The sequence below is a fragment of the Dermochelys coriacea genome, chromosome 2 (genome assembly GCF_009764565.3).
Source record: "Dermochelys coriacea isolate rDerCor1 chromosome 2, rDerCor1.pri.v4, whole genome shotgun sequence".
NCBI classification, from domain to species: Eukaryota; Metazoa; Chordata; order Testudines; family Dermochelyidae; genus Dermochelys; species Dermochelys coriacea.
The window spans coordinates 232,160,272-232,167,192 of record NC_050069.1 but is presented as its reverse complement, the minus strand read 5'-3'; the positions used below and the strand labels follow the sequence as shown (position 1 = coordinate 232,167,192).

At 40.3% G+C, this 6,921-nt stretch overlaps 1 non-coding gene across 1 annotated transcript; it reads right to left on the bottom strand.

Moving 5' to 3' along the window:
- Positions 1 to 5,920: 5,920 nt before the first annotated feature.
- LOC119852378 lies at positions 5,921 to 6,107 on the bottom strand. Its single transcript, XR_005291638.1, has one exon. It is a non-coding gene; the product is annotated as a U2 spliceosomal RNA (small nuclear RNA).
- Positions 6,108 to 6,921: the final 814 nt, after the last annotated feature.

The following is a 6,921-nucleotide window of genomic DNA, read 5'->3' as shown; positions in this document are numbered from 1 at the left end:
TTCAGAGGAAAACAGACAAAGTACTTCAGCAAAATGGAAAGATTTTTTTTTCTCACAGGTTATGAAATACAAAGAAAATATATAGTGAATTATAGTTATCTATTTGCATTTATATGGGTTTTTTTCTTGTGCTGTATTTCAAAGTACTTTACAGATAATGAATTACAATAGCTGTACATGTGCTGCCCAGTTGAAGAATTAATTCAGATTATGATTAAATTAATGGCACTGGCCTTTGCAAAGTTAGAAAGTTGTTGGTGTTGAGGATTTTTTGGCAGGGAAGGAAGGTGTTATTTGCTACAGTCTCAACATTAAAATATTTGTTCTTCATATTATCAGAGAATCAATCCTTGCCTAATAGCCCTTTCAAATGATAGTCCTCCAGCACACTTGCTGTTGTCATCCGCTAGCTTTCCAGTCCCTCACCACCATATTCACCCCATCCCGCGGCATGGTCCAGGTTGAGGGAGAATAGTTTTAATTAGAAGGAACAGAGTGGACCCAACAATAGAAGAGCTACTGGAGATATGGAAAGGGAGAGGTAGGTCCCAGAAAGAACTGGGCGTTGTGGCCAGAGAAGAGAGGTACAAGGAGGTACAAAGAAAAAAAAGGAAGGACAGAAGCAAGATGGGGTAGGAATAAGTTACAAAGGAAGGGGAAGGGGAGGGGAATTGTGTTCCCTTATGCTGTGCATTAGCCTTCACTGAGTAGTTGTGTAATGTTATTGCTGCTGTCCCTCTTTCTGATCCCTACTGTGATTATCTCCTCCTCTTGTCATGGAATTAGTCCATCTTAAACATTTCAAGAGGCACCTACCACACAGAATCATAGAATCACAGAAATGGAAGGCTGTAAAGGGCCAGGAGAGGTCATTACTTCAGCAACCTGCTCTGAGGCAGGACCAAATATACCTAGATCGTCCCTGTCCAACCTGTTCTTAAAAACCCTTAATGATGGGGTTTCCACAACCACCTTTGGAAGTCTATTCCAGAGTTTAACTATCATTATCGGTAGAAAGATTTTCCTAATATCTAATCTAAATCTCGCTGGCTGCAGATTAAGCCCGTTACTTCTTGTCTTACGTTCAGGGGACATGGAGAACAATTGATCACCATCCTCTTTATAACAGCCCTTAATATATCTGAAGATTATTATCAGGTTCCCCGCTCAGTCTTCTTTTCTCAAAACTAAACATGCCCATTTTTTTTAAACTTTTCCTTATAGGTCAGGTTTTCTAAACCTTTTATCATTTTTGTTGCTTTCCTCTGGACTCTCTCCAGTTTGTCCACGAATTTCTTAAAGTATGGTGCCCAGAACTGGATGAACTACTCCAGCTGAGGCCTCATCAGTGCTGAGTAGACTGGAACCATTACTTCCTATATCTTACATACTACACTCCTGTTAATACACCCAAGAATTATGATAGATTTTTTCACAACTGCATCATATTGTTGGCTCATATTCAATTTGTGATCCACTATAACCTCCAAATCCTTTTCAGTAATACTACCACCTACCCAGTTATTCCCCATTTTGTAATTGTGCGTTTGATTTTCCCCTAAGTGTAGTACTTTGCACTTGTCTTCATTGAGTTTCATCTTGTTGATTTCAGACTAATTCTCCAATTTGTAGAGGTCATTTTGAATTCTGATCCTGTCATCCAAAGTGCTTGCAATCCCTCCCACCTTGGTGTCATCCGTAAATTGTATAAGCATACTCTCCACTCTATTATCCAAGTTATTAATGAAAATACTGAATAGTCCCAGACCCAGGACAGACCCCTGCAAAACCTCACTAGATATCACCTCCCACTGTTACAGTGAGCCATTGGTAAATATTCTTTGAGTAGGTTTTTTCAACCAATTGTTCTCCCACCTCACAGTAATTTCGTCTAGACTCTATTTTCCTAATTTACTTATTAGAATGTGATTTGGGATTGTACCAAAAGCTTTACTAAAACCAAGATATCTCATGTCTACTACTTCCGCCGATCACTAGGCCAGGAACCCTCTCAAAAAAGGAAATTAGGTTGGGCTGGCATGACAAATCCATGTTGGCTATTACTTATCACCCAATTATCCTCAAGGTGCTTACAAATTCATTGTTTAATAATATATTCCAGTGTCTTTCCAGGTCTATATAATTGCCCAGGTTTTGTTTGTTCCGCTTTTTACAGGTGGGTACTATGTTTGCCTTTCTCCAGTCCTCTAGGCCTTAGCCATTCTCCATGAGTTCTCAAAGATAATCACGGATGATTTTGAGATTGCTTCAGCTAGTTCCTAACCTGAATTTCATCAAGCCCAGATGAATATATCTAAATTATCTATATATTCTCTAACCTGTTATTTCCCCCATTTTGGCTTGTGTTCTTTCTCCTTGGTTGTAAATATTAATTGTGTAAAGTAACTGTTCATAATTTACCTTTTTAGTCAAGACTGAAGCAAAATAGATATTAAAAATCTCAGCCTTCTTGATGTTGTCCATTAGCAGCTCTACTTCCTTACTCAGTAAAGGACCTACACTTTCCTTCATCTTTCTCTTGATGCTAATGTATTTATAGAACCTCTTCTTATTGTCTTTTACATCCCTTGCTAGGGGTAACTCATTTTGCAACTTTCTGATTTTGTCCCTGAATGCTTGTGCTATGCTTTTGTACTCCTCTTTAGCAATCTGTCCATGTTTCCACTTTTTATAGAATTCCTTTCTGATTTTCAGGTAATTAAAGCACTCCTGATGAAGCTATATTAGCTTCTTGCTATTCTTCCTATTTTTCCTTCACATCGGGACAGTTTGCTGTTGTGTCCCTAATATTGTCTCAACATATGTGAATGCTGACAAAATAATCACGATTTTTATAAGAGAGTGGAGTTGTGAAGACTCATTGTTTTTTTGCTTACTGTGCTATGATCTATGAATACAAATTTTGGGATGCATAATACTGGTCAGATTTTAAGTGTATCATGAGAACTGTTGGGGGTTTTGTTTGCGTGAGAATAATGGGTTTCTCTTCCCTTCAGAAGCTATAAAGGCGCTGGAAACAATTTTGAAGAATTTTGCCTCTTTCCTGTTCAAACCTCTGAACTATGAATTTATACTAATGGGAGCATTTTAACCAAGGGACTGAGGACCTATCAATGATTTGGAAGCAACCAGAGACTTAACAAGCCAGCTGTTCATTCCATCACTGCTACAAGCCTGATCCAAATACTTTGCAATTATTGTATGTATTTGATTCCTTTCACCAATTGTAACTCTCACCTTTCTTTCTTTAAAATCTAAACATTTATATAAAGATACTAAAGGACTAGCAGCAGCAATTGGGTAAGAAGAGTTATATATTGACCTGGGTATGTAGCTGGTCTTTTGGGATCAGAAAAACCTTTTTGTTTGAAGAAATTGGTTTTAAATAACCACTCAACTTTAAATCTAGTGTCTGGGTGTTCGATCCAGGACTGGAATGCCTAAGGAAACAGCTTTTTTGACTTCTTGTTACACAGTATGGTGAAACGGAAGTTTACTTTTGTTGCTGGTTTGGTATATCTTATGGGAAAACAACCACCAGTTTTGTGGGGTGTCTGCCCTATTTCTCAGCAGTTTGTCCTGAATTTGGTATTCTTACTTGTGATCTGTGTTCCCTGTAAACTGCGTGGGTGGAGGGAGGTGATGTCAGGGTGTCCCCTTCCCCCCCCTGTCCCTTTACCCCATCCCCAGCAGGGGAGAGGGGACACAGCTTGGTTCAGGACTCAGAGCTGCTGCAGTGAACAGTGAGTGATTGAGTGCCTTTCTAAAGAGACAGGGCACTGCTCCTGAGATTTCCCCAACAGCCAGCTCACACAGTCTCTGTCTCACATGCCCCCCTCCCTCTCTCCTCTCCTGGCTATGTACCCTATCTCTGCAGAGCAGGGGAGGGGAGACAACATGGCTCAGGACAGAGCAGAAGAGCTTTCCATGAGTGTCTTAAGGAGACAGCGCACAGCATCTCTCAGAAACTTTCCCAGCAGCCAGCACACACAGTCTCTATGTCACAAGTCTGTCACACACACATCACACAGCGTCTGTGTCACATACAGACGCACTGTCTCTTTCACACTCACCTCCCAACACATACTTGTATTATTGTTGTTGGTGTTACTCTTTGGTACCTCCTGCAATGCACATACATTTTCTGTAATTTTATTATTTCAAAGTGTGTTATTTTAGTGTTTTTATTGGTCTATGCATTTCATAATTTTTACTTCTCTTACACTTAAATTTAGTTCTTTGAGTAGTGAGTTCTAAAATGCCCAACCTGTCCTGGCTGGAGTAATTATCTCTATGGTAACTTTTTAAAAATATATATTATATCTAGGTTATTTGTTTCTACTGGTGGCGCACATCCACACATACCTCAATGCACATAAAATTTATTCTGCAAATGGATGGAAAAAATCAGAGGGAACATTGGCTGTGACCCACAGAGTCATGGTGACAACTCTATAAAATGCTTGTAAATTGCAGCATGCATTAACCTTACATGTAATTTTCTGTATTACATGCTACAAGGTAAAATATAAGTTTGTTTTATAATTGTAAAAATGCCTGCTCTGAATTTGTGAACTCAGATAGGAAAAGTGGCTCCCCCAGCCCCCCCAGGAGGACTATCAAAATTAAGTGGGCCATTGTAAGACAAAAGCTTTGTTAATTGCCTCATCCATCCATGGAGAAGTACATGTGGAAGGGCTCATCCTATCCGTTTGAATTCCGGAAGAGGGAAATAGAAATAGTTAGAAGGAAGATTTTTCATTTCTTTGCTTTTAGGACTCTTAGGCGGGAGCTAAGAAACAAAAAAGCAGAGATCCCTGGGGTTGACTTGGGTTAAGCCTTACAAAGGCATTCCATACTGACAGATTACTACATTTCTGTCACCTTTTGAATCACAGCCTGAAATTCATTTGTGTATACATGGTTGCTTGCTTTAACCTGTAAATAACTCTTATTTCTTTTTTCCTAGTTAATAGATCTTTACTTAATTACAGGACTGGCTACAGGAATTGTCTTTGGTGTGAGATTTAAGATACAAGTTGATCTGGGGTAAATGACTGGTCTCTTGGGATATGGAGCACCTTGAATATTTTGTGATTTTGGGGGTAAATCACCATTTATCACTAATTCCAGGTTGCCTGGGTGGCAAAATAGAAAGCAGAGAAGCATCAGGTCAAAAACTCCTTCTCCTATAAACCGTCCTGTACAAGTCTCTGATATTTCAAAAAGAAGAACAATGGAGCCCTTTAGAGGCAAAAAAAAAATCCTTTAATATTTGTAAATCAACTCCTAATGAGAATAAGAGGATTAGTGTCCTTCTGCAGCTCAGCTTTGGTGCTTTTAAAGAAAACTATGTAAGAATGCAGCACAGTCCCTACGTTCCTGAATCAGGAAAGTCCCTACATAAAAGTATAAATGGACACAAATCAGATATTAGGAATGGCAATATACAAAAACCTGTAGGAGAACACTTTAACCTCCCTGGACACGCAATAGCAGATTTAAAGGTAGCCATCCTGCAGCAAAAAAACTTCAGGACCAGACTTCAAAGTGAAACTGCTGAGCTTCAGTTCATTTGCAAATTTGACACCATCTGCACAGGATTAAACAAAGACTGTGAATGGCTAGCCAACTACAAAAGCAGTTTCTCCTCCCTTGGTGTTCACACCTTAACTGCTAGAAGAGGGCCTCCCTGATTGAACTAACCTCCCTATCCCTAGCCTGATTCTTGCTTGCATATTTATACCTGCCTCTGGAAATTTCCACTACATGCAACCGACAAAGTGGGTATTCACCCACAAAAGCTTATGTTCCAATACATCTGATAGTCTGTAAGGTGTCACAGGACTCTTTGCCACTCCATGGTATGACTGCAACTGTGATCTAGCAGTTCACTTTTTTTTTCCCCTCCATTCCTGGAGGCAGTGCAATACCAGGGCGATGCATGGAGTGGACAGAGCAAGCTCCTATTCACTCCACCTGTTCCAAAAATCAATTTAATATACAGTCCTCAAATAAAGGACATATCAGATATTAAACTAAGAACAGTTTTAATAATTTTATTAAGATGTTAAAATAAAAAAAATGATAGAGAGTTTAAGCATAGAAATTTCTGGTTAGCAGGAATAATGTACAGATTATCAAGGGGTGCGAAGTTTGGTTTAGGATCGGGTGGCGTAAAGAATACATAATCTGCAATATCTCCGATTGGGGGTAAAAGGTTAACGGGTCAAAGTACACACATTGATATATAAGGGTATATAGTCAAATAATGGCTATGTTCAGGTGTGGAGTATAATGAGTGGATACAATGATGAAGGTGGATTTACCCTCATTTGGTGAGATTTAATGTTCAGTGAGTTTATGGTTCCAGTTCATATGGTCCAATGGAAAAAAAGTCTCTCGGTCCCTTTCTTATAGTTGATGCACAATGTCATTCCAGCTCACACCTGGTACTGTCAGTGGCCGGTGATGTGTTCGATGTATATGTTCCTGGACCATTAGATGGTGTCCGAGACCATGAGGCGCCGCATGAGCCATGCGTAGCATCGACCGATCCCACAGGTCCACAGCACATGCTCGTTGCAGGGGTCCCAGGCGCCCAGGGCTCCGATGATTAGGGCATCCATCTGCACCTTGTAGTCCTTCGCTCTCAAGGTGTCAGCCAGAGTTGCATATTTTTCCAGCATACGACCTCGGGCTTTGAGGAAGGCCGGAGTCCTGTTCTCAAAGGAGACCGTGACGTCAACGAGGATGATCTTTTTCTGGGCCTCGTCAGTGACTACAACATCAGTTCGCAGCTGGCTGTCAGTACCGGGGATGGCACAGTTCCTGGTGACCTCCCCCAGGCGCAGTGAGATGGCTTTTACCAGGCTGTTCTGGATGGTGTTGTGGCACAGC